Raw genomic sequence first — 22,257 nt, forward strand, 5'->3', positions numbered from 1 at the left:
GAAATGTCCTAGATAATATAAAAAAGAATCAATTATAATAAAATATGTAAAATAACTCATACAAATATTTGCTTATTACAATGATGGCTTCTATGAGCAACTTTAGAGAGATGGATTTCTATAGCAGGATTACAATTCTCTCTTAAATTCTATCACCCTGGTTATTTTATTCCTATTCAATTTAATAGGGCTTTTCCAGGTGGGAATATCTTTATCTCTTTACTTATTGTGTATCTTTGAAAAGCTCTGGCTTACTACATGTACACATCTATGACATTAATACAGTTCCTGACCACGGATATAACAAGAACAGTTTGTTCTTTCCACGACTCTAAATGTTTCATTTGTTCGTGAAAATTCCTCTCATTTTTGACCCAACATGAAACCTATGATCTAATCTTCCTTGTGGCACATCAAGCTACTACACTAATTTCAGTTTGCAATTGATCATTGCCACATCATCTGATTAATCTGAGACATATATTTGTTGCTTACTTTGTCAGTTCTTCCTAAAAGCAAATTAAATATTTGTGACAGACTGCAGAATGAATCGGGGTTAGGGGAATTCCCAAAATAAACAGTCTATGAAAACTAGAGTGCAGATCATCCATCAACATTCTGCTTAACTACACAGCTGCATCTGTCAAATGTGAGAGCACTAAAGTCAAGCCAGTAAAAACCTAGTAATCTCATTTCAGATAAATTCCTTGTGGTAATATTGTGCATTCCTGGATGCTTTGAATGGCATTCTGACTGTATACTTCAGGGAATTCTGCACCACTGCGCAATGCAGAATTTCATAGAACTCCCTGTTCCCTCCTGTAGAATTGGGGCTGCAGAGCTGCTGGCCGCCACTAGGGGCCGCTGGATTCTGCAGAGCCCAGCTCTCAGTGAGCAGAGCGCACTGCCTGGCTGAGGTAGGGGCTGCATGTTCTGCCTGATCCTCATTCTCCCAGGGACTGGAGAGGGCCCAAGAGAACCAGCTCTGGCAAAGGGTGAGGAAGGGCTGCACTACACCATGCCCCCTGGCAGGACAGTAAAGAAGCTGGGGGGAGTCTTGTGGCTGGGACCTGTGGAGAGGGGAATGGTGGTGTCTGGGCCAGGGGGGTGCCCTGTGGCTGTGCTCTGGGGGCCCCACACAGCCGCCTCCAACATCCCCCAACTTGAACTGAGTTGTCATAGAGGTTTCTTTAACTCTGTACTCCTGGAGGAATATTTTTTGCTGTTGTCTATATTGTTGTTGAAGAAAATACTTGTTGAAATATATTTTGAAATAGATTACCCAAATAATTGAAACTGGAGTGATTATATTGTGGTACTTTGACCAATAAAATATGCAGAATTTTTAAAAATTATGCGCAGAATTTTTAATTTTTTGGCACAGAATCCCCCCAGGAGTACCATATTAGGGCTTGTTTCTTCTCTGATTACTTATCAGATACCTGGAGGCTTTGTATAGATTAAACAGAATTATGGTAAATGTACAGGATATTCAAAAGAAAAAACTCTTATTTTTACTTTTAAACTTTCCTGTCATTAGTCATTCATTAGTTAGTTTTGCTTTGTGCTGTTTTAAAACACAATACTGACAAAAAAACCTAAAGACAGAAATTATTCCCTCCCCCCATCTTTTATCTGAATGTAACAGTGTTTTACAAAAAGTTAAGCCATTGTTGTTGTAATTTAGGTAAATATTGTATTAATTTTACTGATGAATAAACTGACGCAAAAATATATTAGGTGACTTGAGCAAAATCACACAGTAAGATCAGTGGTGAAACTGGGAATAGAACTGGATTCCTGGTTCTCAATCCTCAGCTTTAACAATATGCTATCACCACCTTAATGCAATAGATATACCAAACTGGTGTAAAATCAGATAGCAGAAAGTTGGGCAGTTGACTGAAGCTTGACATCAATCAGGTTGGTTATCCCCAAGATTTCAAACAAGCTTTAGCCATATAGCTTTCATTAGCATCATTGGGAATTGTTATTACTCCTCGGGAAATTCTGCAAAAAATTTAAAATTCTGCACACAATATTTTCAAATGCTGCAAAATTCTACATATTTTCTGTCAAAATAACACAATATAATCACACCAGCTTCAATTATTTTGGTAATTTATTTAAAAATACCTGTCAGCAAGTATGTCTGTAATAATACAGACAAAAATAGATTCAGAAAATGAATTTTGACAAATAGATTCCTTACTAGGCATATTAATACAGAACTGAGTAATAATTCATTTAAACTACAGTACAGAGCCATAATATTATGATGATATAATAAACTACAAAACCAATCCTGCACCCCACAGAAGCAATGCAAAGGCTGGGGGGGATTCAGGGTTAACGGAGGAGCTGAGGGAGAGGGAAATAATTACTGGGAAGGATTCTGGGTGTGAACTTGGAGGGTTGTTGGGTATGGGTGGGAAAAATATGGAACAGAGTTTTTTGTGGGGCAGGGAGGGACTGGGAGGGAGGCTTTCCCCATGCAGACCCTAGCTGACCCCTAGTCTCTCCCATTCAGTCTGGTACATGTGTTCCTCCACTCTGACTCAGATACCCACTCCCCCCATCCACATGTGTCTCTGTGCCCCCACTCAAACAGCCTCTGTCCCTGTGTAGCTCTGCACTCCGCCCCTGTCGACCTGAGCCTCCACTCCCATTTAGACCCTGCCCCAATCTGTCCTCCCCCACTAGCCCTTAAGAGCCCCTGTCTGACACCCCCCAACCCAGCAGCCCATGCTGTCTGTCTCGTCATAGCCTCTGTCTCCTGACCTGGCCTGCTCCAAAGAAGATTCTGCAGACTCTTTCTCTTCCCTAGGTGGCTGGGAGCTGCTGCAGTGTTCTATCTCCACAGCCCCCTCTGGTGGGTAAAAGGCAGAAATGAAGCAACTTTTCAGCAGAAGCTATTTCTGTGCAAAAAAATTAAAACTATGCACTGCTCATTAATTATGCATGCATGCAGTGGCGCAGAATTCCCCCAGGAGTATGTCATTTAGACTCCCCAGTTTCTCTATGAAACACAAGCAGGAGGGGAATGTTTTGCAGTAAATAGGGAATTAAAACTCAAAACGGGAAATACATAATACTTTGAAAACGTACTTGTCTATTTTTTCTGCTTTTTAAACAAAGGGATTTGAATAAAACAAAGTTTGGGTGTTACTAAATTAGGGGTGGACGATACTACACAATAGCATATATACACTAAATGTGAATGCATTTAGTGTATTTATAAAAGGAAGTTGTAAGGTCTGCTAAAAATGTTGCTGATAGATAATGTTCCTTGTGTGGTATTTTGGGATTCGAATGAATAGGTGGAAGAGGTTTGTAAATAGCATAACTTTTGGTATTTATAAACCAGTCAGCCACAAATTGGTGGCATTATGAGTAATTTTGGATAGTATTGTCACAGTTTCAGGGTTAATTGCACCTTTGACCCCACCCCCAACACCACCCAGCTCTTTCACGAGGTCACCCACTTAAGGTTTCAGGCTTCATAGCCATCACCTCTCTCAGGTGGAGACGTGTGTCTCCCTCCCTCCAGACCAGGAGTTTAGGCTTTCAGTCACTCTGCTCCTCAGTGTGGTTTTTCTAGCAGGTCTGACCAAGGTCCAGCACCTGTGGTTAACCTTCTGCCAGGAGCTGCAATAGTGTATACCAGTTTCCAACCAGCCTTCATAAAGCCAAATCTATTTATTCTTAGGGCAAAAGCATCAGAACATATTAAACATATATAAACATATATTTAATAAAGTTCCTACATGCTTACTAATAGCTTACCAGGGATCACTGCCAACTGCAACATAGGAGGTAGATGTCAATCTTTCAAACCTCTCAACTGGGTTTAATCTCCTGGTTACCAGTTCATATTGGGTTTCAGATCAAGAACCAGAGCCACCTTGGGACAGTTCAGCCATTTTCTTTACACGGGTTGGGGCCTTTGACCTCTGCTTTCCTGTAACAGATCAATGGCTATCAATATAAAGGGAAAGGTAAACACCTTTAAATCCCTCCTAGCCAGAGGAAAAACCCTTTCACCTGTAAAGGGTTAAGAAGCTAACACAGCCTCGCTGGCACCTGACCAAAATGACCAATGAGGAGACAAGATACTTTCAAAGCTGGAGTGGGGGGGAACAAAGGGTTTTCTCTGTCTGTGTGATGCTTTTGCCGGGACCAGAGCAGGAATGCAGATCAGAACTCCTGTAAAAAGTCAATAAGCAATCTAGTTAGATATTTATTAGATTCTGTTTTGTTTAAATGGCTGATAAAATAAGTTGTGCTGAATGGAATGTATATTCCTGTTTTTGTGTCTTTTTGTAACTTAAGGTTTAGCTTAGAGGGATTCTCTATGTTTTGAATCTGATTATTCTGTAAGGTATTTACCATTCTGATTTTACAGAGGTGATTCTTTTACTTTTTCTTTCTTTAAAATGCTTCTTTTAAGAACCTGATTGCTTTTTCCTTGTTCTTAAGATCCAAGGGTTTGGGTCTGTGTTCACCTATCAAATTGGTGAGGATTTTTATAAGCCTTCCCGAGGAAAGGGGGTGTAGGGCTTGGGGGGATTTTGGAGGGAAAGACGTTTCCAAGTGGGCTCTTTCCCTGTTATATTTGTTGGACGCTTGGTGGTGGCAGCAAAAAAGTACAAGGACAAAAGATAAAATAGTTTGTACCTTGAGGAAGTTTTAACATAAGCTGGTAAAAATAAGCTTAGGGGGGTTTTCATGCAGGTCCCCACATCTGTGCCCTAGAGTTCAGAGTGGGGAAGGAACCTTGACAATGGCCCTCTCAGAAAGGTGTGTGTGTGAGTGTATAACCAGTGTTATGGGATTTGCATTAATTACACAGGAAACCCATCCCTGGTGAGCCAGGAACACACAAATACACATCACCTGTATTGATACAAAAGGCCATTCTATAACTCATACTGTCTGGCCCATCTCAACATAATGTCTTTCAGAGGTTTTCATGCTTTAAGCATAATATAGAATATGGTCCCGAAAGATGCTGCATGTGATTGCAATATGTCACAAGTACATTTTAGTTAGCAGTTCAAATTATGGCATGATCTTCAGAGATTCAGAAACTATTCTGATCTTTAAACTCTGTTGTTGACATAACATGTTTGATACAATTTTTTTAGTGAGTTGTATTGTGATGTATTTTATAAATGATGCCCAGCTGTTGCAATGAGTTATGAATCAGTAATAGGATTTGTGCTTCAAGCTCTGTCTAAGCCACTCCCTTTGAGAGGTTGAGTTGAGTTGAGTTACATAATGGAAAATAAAAGTTAAACCTTTGTGTTTTTGAGAAACAAAATGTATTCCTATTCTGAAAAAAAAAACCTATCCCTGTTTGTTCAAGGATCAGAGATTTAGTACTCGGTAACTCCCCTGCAAAGCAGTCTCTTGTATCAGATGTGTGTTTCTTGGCAATTTCCAGTTTCAAAGAGAAAGGGATGAATGAAGTTCCAATTGAAGTATACAGGATTGAACATGTGCAGTGTGAACAATCTCCAAATCAGATTCAGGAATACTGGGAGCCAGTGTAACAACAGCTAATGTAATATATTTATCCAGATGAAATAAGTTCAGTAGAGAAACTAGAAGATTGCATGTGTGTGTGTGAAGACAAAAATATGGTACTCTATTATTTATAGATGCATCTACAAGCTATTTGCAAATAACTTAAGTAGTATCTTATTAAATGCGATGGCCTGTTCAGAAGGCAGTGAAGGAGGAAGATATCTCTATATGGAGAAAATAGGATTTGTTAGTCCTTCCAAAAAAAAGAAAATTGGGAGAAAGTCCTTGTCATTTAAAAGCACTGTGCAGTTGAGAATTTTTGATAGACATGACTACGTGGTAGACCATCTAACCAAACAGAATGACTGTGAAATGATTGAGCAAACAAAAAAAGGCCGTTAAGTCAAAAGTAAAAACATTGGGGAGAATCCCACTATTGAGATATAGTCCATTAAATGTAGGAAATAAGGTTGCTGGTCTTTTTGTGAGATTCAAAGACAGGATTGCATTTTAACTGAAAATATGCATCCACCTGCATGGCAGGAAATGATATCGAAATTGATGATAATGTATATAATGAAAGATATAAAAGGGAGTGATGTATCTAGGGAACAATGAATAGACTTTTTAAAATTTAAGATTAAAATGAAAAGCCATGCAGTCAAAACCAAAAATATTATACTCTGCAAAGACAAACTACAATAGGATGCACCATACAACAGTGATGTGCTGCTTTATATTCTATCAAGGGGTTCCCAATTAAATTTCCTCCTTTAGGCTGTAATAAGCTCAGTGCCATGGGTACATATTCTTACACAGTAGAAGAATGAGGGATTATGAATCAATTGTTTTTCCATTTAAATAAACACTCATTTGTAACCAAGGAGGGAGGCAGCACCACCTCACAAACATACAACATGTAGCACTTTTCTGGATATATTACTTGTGTGATCTTTAAACAACAACAACAATGGGACACAATCAGTACTGAGTGTAAGAATGGGCAACCCTACTGAGTTTTGGGAACTGTGGCCTCTAATTTCAATGCTGTTGCAATCACATCATGCCTGAATTTTGTCCACTGAGTATATTTATGAGAGACCATATCACTGAAGTCTTGTGAATTGAAAGAGCTTGGTAGTGAAGACGCAGCTGTGGGGTCAGAGATTGAGGGCCCCTCCTCTGCAACTTCTATGCAAATACCTACAACTTAATACCATTTTTCTATTCCAAACAGAAAAATAAATTAATACAAATAAATAAATGTTCTGAAGATGCATTTATGTTTGAGTTCTAGGGATAAATCATCTGTTACATCAGAGGATCTGTTTAGATTGTCTGCCCTTTAAGGCTTTAAAAACTTGTTGAGTTACAGATGGTTTGGAGGAATAAGGTATTGTGGACAGACCACTTTATCACTTGTCTATTGGATCTTCACAATCTATTGTCCTTAACTCTGAATACAATGGCCCCTAAACAGTCAGATGACCTGAAATTGATGAACAGGAGTGAACCTGACCAGATCCCTGTTGTGAATGTAACCAGTTATGACTGAGGTTTTGAAATCTTACACTATAGCTGTGCAGGAGGCACCTATCTTGTTGGTTGATCCATATGATGAGTTAAAAAGGAATCCTGCCTTGGAACTGCACAACTTTGTGTGTGTGTGATGAGCTATCTTCTTGGTTATCTCAGGTTGTTTATGTTTGGTATTTTCCAATTATTTTTTGAATAAGGTAGCCAAGAATTAGATAATTGTTGGTATAGAAGAGACCATGTATAGAAGAGATCAATAGACTTCTCTGCTTGAGGTTCTAGCATTGTTAGGGAATAGTGTAGTCCATGGCATATACGTTATATTCAAGAGTATCTTGTCTGGTGAAAGTCAGTGAGAAGGGGTTGACGCCATTATTTGAGTTGAGGGGCAAGATGACAGCTTTTTGGAAAGACACAAATATTGAGCCCTGGTCCTTCATGTAACACCAATCAAAGTTCTTGGAGTTTTGCATGAACAAGCACTGCAGAATTGAGCCTGGAACCAAATTTGATTTACACATTATGTATTTGGGATCACTCAGTTGCCATGGAAATACAGGACAGATTTCAATGGGGAGGCATGCAATGTGCATTCTGCAAGAGAAATAACAACACAACAGAGTTAGAAGAGAGGGGAAGAATAATTGAAAATGGAAAGATGGAGTATATATCTTTATAATAGCCAAGTTTGCTGATAACACAACATTGCCAGCCCCTCAGCAATCACACTATAGAGAAAACAAATTCAGTGTGATTAGGATTGATTAGGTATATGAGAGGATTGCAAAGTGCAGAGTGGGAGAGAGTGGGGACCAAAAATATTCATCAGATATTCATTAGATATCTTAAGTCTTTAGAAACCAAACATAGACAACAGATCAAAGATTGTGAATATACATTCATTCTCTTTGTTCAGTATTGCAGTTAAACTGGAAAGCAATATATTTATGCACAGAAATATGAGTTTCCGATAGAAGTCATGGCATTATATAAATCACTACCCCTCTGAGTTTAGGAAAATGTATTCATTTTTGGCCTGTGTATTATTTGAGGTACACTAATAAGATGGGGGGGGGGAGGAATCAACAAAGAACAAATCAAGTGATTTGTTTTGAACATGGGGGAGGTATAACAGCTGAGGAAAGGTTACATGGAATTGGCACTTACAAAGGGAGACTAAAAGCAGAATCTTAGAGAATGGTATGGTATGATATGAAAGTAACTTGTCGGTTAGATGCAGATATTGATAAACATATGACAGTATATTTCATAACTGTGTTTTAATATTTTAACTTCTTGCTTGACTCCTGCATTTTGAATGTATTCATGAAATTCCTAGTAGAGCAGCTATAAGCTGCACTGTATTCAGTGTCTATAATTTTCTTTTTACTTTTTTTTTTGGCCTTCACATTCAGTTCTCCTTTTCTATGATATGTAATCCCTGTGAATGAACTAAAAAGCATTTTTAAATGCCTGAAAAGGTACTTTAGTATCTTAAAAGAAAAGATGGATTGCATCCAACTAGTCTGAAAACAAACAGTCATGGGCCGGATGGATGTTGAAGAAACACATTTCAGGAAGAAATACAAATCATCAAAGAAATTAGAGCCGGAAAACAGCCGTTAGCTCAACCAGCTTGTTCTTATTTTCTTCACAAAAAGTTGTTGAAATATGAAAGTAGACTGGGTCTTGGGAGATGTGAGTTCAATTCAGAGCTCTGCCATAGACTTTCTCTGTGACCTTGGGCAAATCATTTTGATTCTTCCATCCATCCAGTTCATGAGGGTTTGTTTTTATAGTGGTTGGATACAATCCACCTTTTTTTTAGATCTTCAATGCTATGTGGTCCACACTGTATGTTTGTTTGAACATGTTGCGTCCACAAAAAAGAGACAAAAAGAAAAGGAGTACCCGTGGCACCTAGGAGACTAACAAATTTATTAGAGCATAAGCTTTCGTGAGCTACAGCTCACTTCATCGGATGCATTTGGTGGAAAAAGCAGAGGAGAGATTTATATACACACACACACAGAGAGAACATGAACAATTAGCATTACTTTCTTCAGGATGACTTGCAGTTTAGCCTGAACCAGTTTAGTGCCAATGTAAATGGCACTAACAGATCAGGGGTTAATCTCTCTTTTTCCTCAGCTCCATTTGTTCCATTTCCTCAGTTCCAAATTAGAATAGCAATATTTCCCTACCATTGATGGCTTGCTCTGGACAGGACATCTTTCAGGATCAGAATGAAAACCCAGTGGTGGTACGGTAGATCCTGAGATCCCAGAAGATAGTTGGGGTGGCAGCCACCATAGTAAAACTTGCTGCAGCAGTGGTTGGCAGACAACACCTTCATCTCTTTGATTTACCCCCCCCCCAAGTCTTTTTAAGGACCCCAAAAGGCAGTGATGGATAGATTAATCTATCCCTCATTTTTTTTCACCAGTTAGACCTAATTTCTGGCACACCAATTTTGATTTCCATTTCCACACGTCTCCTGTTTACCAGGCATGATCTTAACACAGCCCTTGAGTTGTACCAGGAGGCCATTTTGTTTAGACTAATTCCGTTTTTCTTTCTCCCTTTTGCACCTTTTCCCATCAACATTTATTGTTATAGATTATTGTGACATTTTATAAACGGTCACTCGCTTCTCACAGTCGAGCTCACAATTAGGGTAAATACATAGACCCAATTAATAAAACTGTCCCCAAATTCAAGAGGCAGCTGCTCCGGTCTAAGAATGTAGTGGGTTTGCCGCCTGGGTTCAGAGAGGTCATTATAAACTTCCTGCTTCTGGTGTTTGGATATGATGTAATGTGTTAATGTCATTCCCAGTGCAACACCATTAACTGTGGAGTTCTTTGGACATAGTTGGGAAACATACAAGGAGGTATCTGACTCCATATACAAAACTAGTAACAGAAGAGTCCAAAACTGGACTGGAGATTAAATAATGTCTTGCAGAGCACAGTACTTGCTGTTCATTTTCTTGATGCACACAGCCTACAGTATTCTATGTGCACTGCTTGCCTTTTAAAGCCTGAATTTCGCATCATATTTTGGTTGGAAGAGACAGAAGCTATGCACATCTTAGAAACTTCAGTAAAGACAAATGACTGACAGGCAGGACTGAGTGGAAGTTGAAATATATAAAGCCTTGTGTTTCCATTTTCCAACTGATTCCACAGATAGATCTTCCAGTATATTCAGAGGTTGCAGGTCTAGCTCTTCTCGCAGTGTAATTCTCAAATATTTTCTTTGAATCTTCACTATTGTCTAAATACATGTTATAACTCTTTTATCATATCCCTTCATCTTCAAACTGAATATCAGCCAAACAAATAAATATAATGCAAAGTTATGTTTGCAAATGTATTCCCTCTATAGATACGTCACTACTGCAAAATTTAACTGCCTCCATCCCCTTTTATCCTTTCACTGGCTTCCTCTTGCTTTCCACATCAGAATTAAGCTCCTTGTCTTCAAGGTCCATTGTACCTGCTCATTCCTCTACTCTCATCTTTCCACTTACCCATTGACCCACTCCAGCCACATGATCTTAACTTTTCTCTGGCTTTCATGCCTTTCCCCTTATTCCTCTTTTTACATGCAACCTCCTTTTTTTGCCTGGTTTGCAATGCACCCAACATTCTCTTTCAAATTCATCCTTACTAAACTTTCACAAGGCCTATTAAACCTTGCCCTTCCCACCTCCCACTGAAGATTTTTTTTCAAACAGCCTCTGAAAGTAGGCCTCTGTAGTATCTGGCTGGTGAATCTTGCCAGAAAAATGCAGGGTTTAGCTGATCGCCATATTTGGGGTCGGGAAGGAATTTTCCTCCAGGGCAGATTGGAGAGGCCCTGGAGGTTTTTCGTCTTCCTCTGTAGCATGGGGCATGGTTGACTTGAGGGAGGCTTCTCTGCTCCTTGAAGTCTTTGAACCATGATTTAAGGACTTCAATAGCTCAGACATGGGTGAGGTTTTTCATAGGAGTGGGTGGGTGAGATTCTATGGCCTGCGCTGTGCAGGAGGTCGGACTGGGTGATCAGAATGGTCCCTTCTGACCTTAGTATCTATGAAATATAATTCATAAAACATTAAAGCAAAACATCAAGGTTGCACAGTTAGTCAAAGTCAGGGGATATAAATATAAGGTCCATCATTAATATTCATGCATCCATGTTGTACAGACTGATTTGTATTCCTGCTTTTGTGGTTAAATGTGAAGCTTACTGTATTGTCCTCTATGTTGTAAAATGTTAACCCTGAAATATACGAAGTAGCTGAGTTGATGCTTATATATGAAGGCTAACTGTTGTTTTTCCTGAGCTGGTAAATGTGCAATTGTAATACTTCAGTTAAACTGTTCTCCAAAAATGATTGGAGAAGAAACCCTCTGGTGGTGTAGTGGGTTGAGAGTGAAGCAGAACTGACCCTCCACATGCACAAGTTTTGTATTTTTAAAAATACTTATTATATGAAACCTCCTGGCAGGGGCAATAGAAATAAAGGATGAAGCTACATATACAGAAGCATCACAGGCACTTACAGGCCAGCTGTGACTGTTAATGAAATGTCTAATCTGGGCTAATCTTCAGATTTGAAATCCCCTTAGCCTTTTACCTCTCGGTCTAGATTGCATAGCCAGGACAGGTTAACTGCATCTGGATCTTTTGCTTTTCAGTTTAATCTTTTCTTGCCACAGTGGCCCACTAGCAGCATTAGTTCTAGCCGAGGAGGGTAGAGTTTAGAATCCCCTGCCTTTCTTCATATTTCCAAGTTTATTTTTAAAATTCACATTTGTATCATACCTTGGTACTATATGGTAATGAGAGGACTTTTGTCATCTAATATACAATTACTACAATGCATTAAACTCTTTCTACATATGATAACCCCACCAATATTTTCTTTTTCTGATTTTCAATTGTTAAGCATGGGATGAGAAGCCATTTATTAACCTGTAGAATCCACTTAACTTGGCAATAACTGCAAACGATCTTCAAAACATAAACTTGTAGGTATGTTCTTGTCCTGCTTCTCCTGACAAAGAGTTTCCTAAAGTTGTAGCTCAGAGATGAGATTGTTATTTATTAGGTTTACACCAAACATAAAATCCTTGGTCAAATATGGTACATATGGTAGCCTTTGCTCAGCAGTAATACAGAATAGCAGCTTAACTGCACGTCAAGATAAAGATCTTATTGGCAGTTCTACGTAGGAGGATTCATACATTTGCCCTCATTTTGCTATAACCAATGCTGTCTGTCTTTCACTTGTTAAAATAAATGGCAGTGAAACTTCATTTTTATTTTGGTTTGCTATCCTGATATAGTTGTGTTTAAAAATATTTTGATTATTCTAAAATCTTTTCTTTTTTCTGAATTGATAAAGGTAAAAATGGGTTGAATCGGTATCTTGGGTTTAAAATAGTGTCTTTCATACTGGAGGATCTCAAAAATGGTTCACAGAACCACAATAGCACAGTACCACTGACATGAAGACAGCTCTAGAGCGGGAGAGTGGCACACAGCTGGCACAAGGGCACTGCACAACAGTGGAGGGGAGGAGAAATGACTGAAGACAAATTTGTACCCTTGAGATAAGTGCCAGGGAAACTGTCATTTCCCTGCAGGTCTAAGAGGATACAGCTTAAGAACTCCTTCACATTCATAAGGGAGGGTTTCATTAATAGAAAACAGACTCAGAACTATCTCATCAACTAGGTATTTCTAATGTAGCCATCACTGTGATATATGAACACCAGCTGAGCTGCCAAACACTACTTTATTAAGGGAAGATTTTCCCTTTTTCTTGATGCTTTTAAAATGATCTCCCTTTCCTGAGGTAAAATTGTACAGTTTGTTTCAATAAGATGCTTAAAATCTCATTTTTAAAACAAATTCTTCTTCATTCTGACTATTAAGTCTTGAGGGTCCTGCAAACTCATTTATTTAATAAAGAATAATAATTTGCCATGGCAAGTGATCTCAGATGTGTTCAGCATGCTGTATTTTGCTGCTGGGTATCAAGAGTTAATTTTGTAAGATTTTGTCCATTTGAGATTTAGTGGATAGAAACCCATTGCTTTGTGTGTTCAGAAAGGGGCAAATCCCATCCATAGCAGCAGAGATTCCAAAATGCAGCAGAACCAATACAGTTCCTCTGCATGGTGGTAGAGGGATTTGGGAGTTAGGGCAGTTGCTGTTCACTCCAGCTCTGTAGAGGATCCTTGTGCATTTACATGCAACATGACTTTAGAAGAGGGGTAAGTAGTAAATGAGGTGAGCACTTGACAGTGTCTTGCCTTCCACCAGCCTTAAATCTGAAATAGCAGCTTCAGAGCACATAATCTGCAGTTGCACACCCAACCTAGTGTTTTAGGTTGGACCAGTGGTTCTCAACCTATTTACCATTGTGGGCTGCATATGCAGCTCTTCATGTATTATGTGGGCTGCATCCACCAATTATATATACTACTTGTATGACGCTAAGGATGTCACATGTGCTGCCAGCTGTGTGCTGATTGGGCTGCGGGTTGAGAACCACTATCTGAGAACAAAAAGAAAAGGAGTACTTGTGGCACCTTAAAGACTAACAAATTTATTTGAGCATAAGCTTTCGTGAGCTACAGCTCACTTCATCGGATGCATTCAGTGGAATCTCATGAAAGCTTATGCTCAAATATATTTGTTAGTCTCTAAGGTGCCACAAGTATTCCTCTTCTTTTTGCGAATACAGACTAACCCAGCTGCTACTCTGAAACCTAGCCGAGAACAGGATTTGATACATTGTTCTGTATTTCTGCAATACAAGTATCTATGGATATCTTTAAAATATTTTGCTATATTTACAGTAAATCTGACAGTCCCAAACTGCCTAATTTTGGACAGTTTGGGGACCTTTTAGTATTTCAGGTTTAGCTTCTAAACAATTCCAAAGGCAATTGTATGGTAACTGTACAATCTTCTTTGATCAAAGTCAAAATTGATTGAATTTTCTCCGATGGAATGGTCACTTATGTTGCTGTATCCACCAACAGGCATTCTGAATATATTTAACACAGCAAATATTTGTGTGTTCAAAACTGCCTTTATTTTACTCTTAAGAATGTTACAGCTAATTTATAACTGCTCAGCTGTTAGTGCTATGAGCAAAGATTTCTAAGACAAGCAAATGTTTGATGGTAATAGAATTTTAGGAATGAGAAACATACACCCATGATAACATACATGAAAAGATATGGTAAAATGTTTTTTTGTAGAAAAGAAGCAGAAACATGTTAAATACATTTAAATGTAAATCACCATTTCAATAATTCATGACAAAATATTTTTACAGGACTACACAGTTAAAAAATGTCTCAATAATAATCCTCAGTTTTACTATCTCATCTTTCTATATGTCTCAAGATCTAGGAGAGAGAGTTATTTTATTTTATTTAGGACCAGCTCCTTTCAGTCTCAGAAGTCATTTACATTTTTTCTTTCTTCGTTTTTTAAAAGAACACAGTGTTTGGTTTTCCAACTAAGTGTTAATATGAAGAGAAAAATGAATACAGGAGTTTTAACTTCTATGGGCATTTAGAAATTGACATTTGCTTTTTTCTCCTGCTAGTCACTTATGTCAGCAGTCAGACATTATCTTGGGATAGGAGCACTGTCTCTGTCTGGATTTGATGTCACTGTCAGTGCATGGCTCCATCACCTCAAGGTCTGGAAGGAGCCCTGTTATATGTAGTCATTACTTCTATTCAGTGACTGAACACATCAACATTATAATGCAGTCAACTTCCACACCACCCCAATGCCACTTCATTTCTTGAAATGACTTTATATTTGCAGCATTCTTTCTGTAGTCTCTCTGACGGAGGGTGACAGCTTCTGACATTTTAGGGACAGGAGAGATGGTGCTAATAGAAAACATTTTGTTGTGTTATTTGTAGTCAAATATAAAGAAGAGCATCACCTGCAAAACTGTCATGCAGGGTTCATCCCTGTTGACTCCTGTTTTGCCACTTAACAGCCCTTCTTATAGGACTTTGGGAAGGAAGTGACATGTGTATACTATTATTAGTAATTCTATGCTCACTAGCTATAACCCTACTACAGGATTTTGTTAGAAAATATATAGACACCTGCTCCCAACCCCCACCCCATAATGCTAGAATAGGTTCCCATTTCAAGGGATATAAATATTGCATGTTTTTCTATCTTTCTCTCATTTACCATTCACAGGTTTCAGAGTAGCAGCCGTGTTAGTCTGAATTCGCAAAAAGAAAAGGAGTACTTGTGGCACCTTAGAGACTAACAAATTTATTTGAGCATAAGCTTTCGTGAGCTACAGCTCACTTCATCGGATGCATTCAGTAGCTTAGTTATTAATTCTTGGAAGCTGAGTATTACTAACTCTTGGAAGTAACTAGCTGAACCTCATGTTTTAGCATCTGCATAGCACAATGGCACAGCTTAATATAAATGTCTATCCTAAAGTCTCTGCTAAAATAACCCTCAACATATTATAGATATACTTAGAAACCAGGGTGTTTATGTACTATAATGAGTCTCTTTAACTGCATGTGGTATGATGTTGTTATCATTTAGTAGTATTTGTATTTCTGTAGCACCTGGTCATAGACCAGGATCACTGCATTGCTGGTTCTCCTTTGTGAGTCTTCTGTGGCCAGAGTGGAAGGAAGTAGTCTCAATTTGTTGTTCTACATTATTCTGGAAATTAACATTTATATATGGGACTCACATGTCCCTTACCATTCCTAAGGCCTTTGTCACATATGGATGGAGATATATTTGTGTACCACTTTCACCTCATGTAGAAAAGTCTTATTAAGCTATATAGGGAGGACACCAATGGCATTATATAGAAATGTAATAAAGTTCTAAGAAATTGCAATACCCTTTTAAAGGAAAGAATATTGCGTAGCTTTCATTTAATTATATTGCCCATCTACAGCTAATAAAACTTTGGGATGGTTAAAAAAATCTATAGAAATGGTATTATATTAGGATTTTTCATAAGGGACATCATAACTTTACCAGTCCTGTGTTTGCTTCTTCTTATATGCCCTTCAGCCTGCTGTTGTAGTATTTTTGCATTTGCGGGGAGGAGTGGTTTGAGAAATTGTGTTGATGTTAATAGCATCATTAGACATGAAGCAGACAGCAATGCAAAGGACTGGAAGAGGTCTACTTCATTAAATCCTTTGAAGGCTTAAAAATTAACCAAACTGTTGTTGACCTACAATATGTGCTTAGTTTCTTCAAAGCTTCTTTAATAACCTTTTGTTTTCATTAATCATGAAACATTTCTGTTTAAGTACTATCTGCACAGATTCAGAAAAGCAAAGAAAATAATTTGGTCAAAATCCTGTAAGGTTTTGCTAATTGTTTCCTTTGAAAAGATGCTGAGTGCTATCTACTATCAGTGACTTCAATGAAAGTTGGAAGTACTCAACAAGTCATAGGATTGAGCCCCAAAAGATTAACTTCTAACCTCTAGACTTTCTGAATGAGTTATGACTGTGGAAGGCAAAGTGAGATTCTTTGTCTCTGCCTATTTAAACTTTGCTTAACTAATAACAGAAGGCATATTATTTATAAAGCTAGAATTTCTATCACATGAAATGAAGTACTCAGGGTCGCATGATAAAATGCTGACTGGCTGCATATTATAAGCACAATGAATCAGGATGGTAATTAGATGTATATGTATGCATGTCCTACGGCTGATTTATATTGCAATTTGGTTACCTTCTGCACTATCTATCCCCTTTCTAGCCATACTCTGGTGTCTTAGCCCGTTTATGCATAATCAACAATTTAAGAATGCAGAGAATATTGTCATCATTAAAACTCCTCCTATATGTTTTTGCTGTTCTAGTACAGGTAACAATGTTAGTGTAATGTAGGTTGGTGAAATTACTTTAGAGATTATAAAAATCTGCTCAAAGATATCAAAATATTTTGAGAAGCAACTGAAACTACATCCTTACAAGCCAACATTAATTACATTGTTAGCTTGTTTGCAAACAGATATTACTGTTTATAATATTGTACGCAATGACTTTATCAACAATATTGCCATATTTTAAATATATTATGGCCATCAAATATTGTTTGTATTAATTCATTGCTGTGGCTCGGGTATTAACTTTAAATGAATATCATGGAGTTTTACACAGTCTAATTTAATGGAATTAAATTAATTATATCCATATCTTTTTGTCAAGCAAGGCATAGAGTATAACCAGTGAATAGCAATGATATTGGCCTGTGGATATAAACAATGTATCAAGATTCATTGTTTACATGATTGATCATGGCCTTATGTGAACTACTTACATAAAAAGAAAAGGAGTACTTGTGGCATCTTAGAGACTAACAAATTTATTTGAGCATAAGCTTTTGTGAGCTACAGCTTATGCTCAAATAAATTTGTTAGTCTCTAAGATGCCACAGGTACTCCTTTTCTTTTTGCGAATACAGACTAACACGGCTGCTACTCTGATACTTACATAAAGTAGGTATGGCATTTGTATGACTTATGCAGTCAGTAGAGACATCAAAACAAAACCAACATGATTTCCCCCCGTCCATAGCTTTGGCAGGGGCGGGGGGCACCAAGAATGAAAACCCACTCAGGTATCACAAGAGAAATAAGTGTCTAGATAGTATTTTAAGAAATTAAATTAATCAAGACAAACAGTTGTGGGTTATTTTTATGAGGTACTAAGTACAATATTCAATTTAATGATATTTATACAGTCACTTCATATGTGACAAATCTGTGAGGATTGGCAATGGAGCATAATCTTTCACTTCATGTTATGGTCTATCTGTGCCATGAAATATTTAAGCTAGCATGAGCTCAAGAATGGCATTCCTGGCAGAGTGGAGGGGCAGCCAAGTAATGCAATAGGAGACAAGTGGATAAATAGGGAGAACAGAACTGTGAAGGGCCTGGAAGAAGAGGACAACAATCTGTGTATGTCATGGACATTGGAGAGGAGGAAGTTGCAGTATTGAGGATGGGAGGTGGTAAGAGCTCAACAACAACAAAAGCTGTGTGAATAATAATAAAAGATTTGATTATGAACATGTTGTAGAGGAGGAAGAATTTGGATACTGGCTGAAAGGGTGAGGAAGAGGAGAGGAAGGGATCAAACATGAACCTCAGATGTTGTGCCTGCATGAAGAAATGGATGGCAGTAGTGTCAACAGTGATCAGGATAGGAGAGGGGGATGTCTGAGAGGACATCTAAGGTGTTCATTTTTGGCCTTGCTAAATTTAAATTGAAGATGAGACTTTATGGATGAGGATTCAGAGGGCAGATTGAGCTGAGACATGACAAGAGTGGAAATAACAATTTGTGACTCATTGGCATAAAGATGATAGCAGCATTGAGCAGATGAAGCAATAGTGCCTATTGAAGCTAACTCGGTTTGATCTCTTTCCCAGCAGACAAGTGTGCTTATCACAAAATCACCACTCTACTTGGCCCAAACAAGCAGCTGTAGTTTAGAGAATTTGATGTGAGACCAAAAATAAAAATACCTGGGTTCTCTTTCCAAGTCAAATCTTACCATTTACCAGCTGTGAGACCCTGAGCAAGTCATGAGCTTTCTGGCTCCATTACCTCATGTTCAAAAATAAATAAATAAAAATAAAAAGGTTATCATGTTTACCGGCCTTTTGTAACACACTTTGGGATGTATAGGTGAAAAATGGCTGCTTTAAGTGCACAGAGGTTGAAAGTCTCAGGGGAGAGACTAAGGATTGAATGTGCCAAAGAGTCAGGCCCTCTAAGTCAGGATTGAGGCCTTTGGGCAAGGCAGCATGTGGGAAGCTATTGCTACTACTGTCCATCCTCTATCTGTTCAGTGAAAATATAGTGGACGTGAGTTTCAAGAGTGCAACCTGGAACTTCTTATGAGCACTGTGTTCACACACAATTAATTAAAGCTTTCTGCAATTTGTGCTTTCCTTCTTTTCAGTTCAAAATCAGAAATCCCATTTGATCATTTTGTCCCTTTCACTTGTCACTTCTAACCTGTTGCATTGTCTGTAGGTTTGAACTTTTCGTTCATATTTATTAAGCCCCATTTCTATGCTTATACCTCTGTTAGCCAGTTGTATTTTTCTAGTGCAACATGTACAAGAGGTGGTGAAAAATGTAAATTATTTCTGTGAATATTGATTCAACTCTTTACATTAAGTTATTGGGACCATGTTTGTGCACCCCTTTTGTATTTGGTTTCTATCAGGAGTCTGACAATTGATTGGCATATTCTTTGTGTGAATATTTGTCCCAGTAATCTCCAAGTTAGAGGTTCAGTCTTTGCATAAACTGAATTTTAAATTTGCTCTCGCTGACATTCACAATGAAAGTTCTTGCATGCTCATCCAATCAGAAAATGGAAATATTATATAATATACCTTACCAAAAACAGCTAAGCAATGCTGCTTGAACATCAATATTTGTGATAAATCCATAAAGTAAAAAAAATTGAAAAAAGATTTAAAAAAAATCCTCTCATTCACAATATTGCTTATGGCTAAAATCAAAGAATAAAATATTAATTGTAAATTATTCAGCTGTAATGGGTATAAAGACAAATATATGTGAACATGGACAAAATTATTAGGAGCTAAAAATGTATCATGAATTAAACCAAAACAACTCCCTAAAGTCAATCATAATCATAGAATGATTATTTAATGTGATCCTTTTCAGTTTTCTGTGACATCTAGACCTTTTTTGTTGTTATGGCTCATGATTACATGAAACATTTTATTTAAAAGATATGGCCCATTTCTCTACAAAATGTGTTTAAGAGCCCAATACATATCTGAAATTTGTTACATATTGATTCAGGTGCCACTGTCCTCTGTTCAATCCATAATGCACGAAGGAGCAAAGACAACTAAAAATGTCCATGTGAAATGGTATAGTAAATTGAACACCTATAATTATTTCTGTTCTAAACTTTGATGTTTAGAGTTAGTTTATTTTTGACTACATTAGTCAGAAACTTGGTAATCAAGTTTTCAATCCAAATGATATTTTTCATCCAGTAAAAAGCTAACCAGACCCTTTTTATCCAATTTAAAATGGACATCTGCCATCATATTTAACCTTTCTTTCACTTATAATTGAAAATCATAAATCAGTCAACATAAATCAATTTGCCATTTCCAATGTAATGTCAAAAAGAATCAGACTGTTGGTCAGTGAGTCTAAGCAAGTAATTATGTAGCTACAAGGGAAAATGTGTGAACGGTGCATGTAGACATTAGAGAATGTGTGAGGCATTCATCAGTTTCAAAGGTTTGAGGAAAAAGAGGAGCACCATAACACCTTGCTGCAGTGCTTTCTTTTGCTGGCTAGCCTGATAGAATCAGAGAAGTCAAAACCAGTCAGATTTTCTACTCCTCATGAGATTGTTGGAAGCCGGCTGTGATATCCGCCAGTTTCCAACTTGGCAATTGGTGTGTGTGTGTGTGTGTGTGTGTGTGTGTGTGTTCATTCAAGTGTGGGTATAAATTCTGTGAATGCCTCTGTGTTCTACATAAATATGCTATAAGAACTTGCTCTCCAGTATGTCCATTTAGTTTTTTTTCCCCATGCAGTTGTATTTCTAGGTTAGAGAAAAGTTCTGAGGAAGCATGGAACACAGCACTGGAAGTCATGCAGTGTGGGTTCTCTTCATTACCAGTGGGGTTTTTGACTTCTCCTTGCCTGCATTTCCCCATCTATAATATGGGGACAATGCTATACCTTGCACAGTGTTGTGGGGCTTAATTCAGTGATTAAGAACTTGAAGGTCCTTGACTAGCATATACTCTAGAAATGCAAAATACTGTGTTTCCAACTCAGTGAATCACTTCAGGGGAGGATGAGATTGTATTTTAGAAGTAGAGAAATTTAGGGAGAGACATCAGGAACTTTATCTTAGGGGCTCAGTGTCAGTCCTGGCATTAGAGATTATGCATCTCCAGACTTATTGGTGGGCAGGATTTCGTATGAGAAATTCCCACTTTCACCAATGGAACTTACCTGTTCATGGTATGTTTCACATTCATCAATAGATATAGAACCCCAAAGTCTTCAAAAGCAACAAAATGGTTCAAATTACTCAGTCAGATATTTTTAATAAGGCAAAAACTGGAGTTATTGAACCTGAATAATATTTATCTTGGGGCAAATGTCTTCAAGTATTCCGCATTGCTATATACTGTCAAAAATTAGATTGAGGTGTGATTTAAATACTGGTAACAGACAAGATGCTGTCCTGTGTTATGTTAAGATTCTGATTTGTCAGGATCAGTTTAGGATATCATTGAATTGTATAATGTGATCCAGGCCAAATAAAACCCTGGTGTAATTTGACTGAATTCTGTGGAGTTACACCAAGGATGAATGTAATTTATGGATTGTAGATACTTAAAACAGGACAGGAACAAAACCATTACTGTAGAGTCCTTCCATAAGGTTTTTGAATAAGGAAAATCTGAAAAGGGAAGCTGGGGCACTAAGGAAGGAATATATTAATCTTAATGCAGCAGCTTTTTGACACTGTAGAAAGGATTTGAAGATTTTGTTTACTACAGGAAATGTTCCCATTTTAGTCATTTATTTTGCTGGATGTTGGTATCTGTTCCAGATAATTTTAGGTTGTGCACAAAGAGCTCTTCAGATCTTAAAGGGTGAAACCCACTATGCTTTTAATGCAGGGCTTACATGGGTATGTAGGGTTTTGTTCAGACCCTTTGCACCGGGGTGAGTTTCTTTCTGTCTAACTGATGGGGAATAGTTTGTAACAGTCACATGCATTTTGTTTAATACTTCTAAATAAGCGCTGAATGCATGTACTGTCTCCTCTATAGCATATGCTAATCATCATCTTAAGTCATTTAGATATAATCAACTTTTTTTAAAAAAGAAACCAATTAGAAGCATTTCTTACTATTTACAAGCCTTTTAAATTAGCATTTGCTTTAGCTTCTCCTGGGATGGCCAGCCATTCTCCCAGTGGGAAAACTCTCATACCACTGCAATATATAATCCTTTATCATTAAAGCACGTGGCAGAATTTCCCAGTATTTCATTTTGGTTAGCAAGGGAACAAACCAATCTGCTGTTAGCAATAAGGAAGGATTGCACACTTAAA

General features: G+C 37.8%; 1 protein-coding gene across 2 annotated transcripts in view; it reads left to right on the top strand.

Moving 5' to 3' along the window:
• Positions 1-22,257, top strand: part of DOCK2 (dedicator of cytokinesis 2) — a 493,769-nt gene that overhangs the window by 394,392 nt on the left and 77,120 nt on the right. The gene's annotated exons all lie outside the window — the stretch shown is intronic.

This window comes from Dermochelys coriacea, chromosome 8 (assembly GCF_009764565.3).
Source record: "Dermochelys coriacea isolate rDerCor1 chromosome 8, rDerCor1.pri.v4, whole genome shotgun sequence".
Lineage (NCBI taxonomy): Eukaryota > Metazoa > Chordata > Testudines > Dermochelyidae > Dermochelys > Dermochelys coriacea.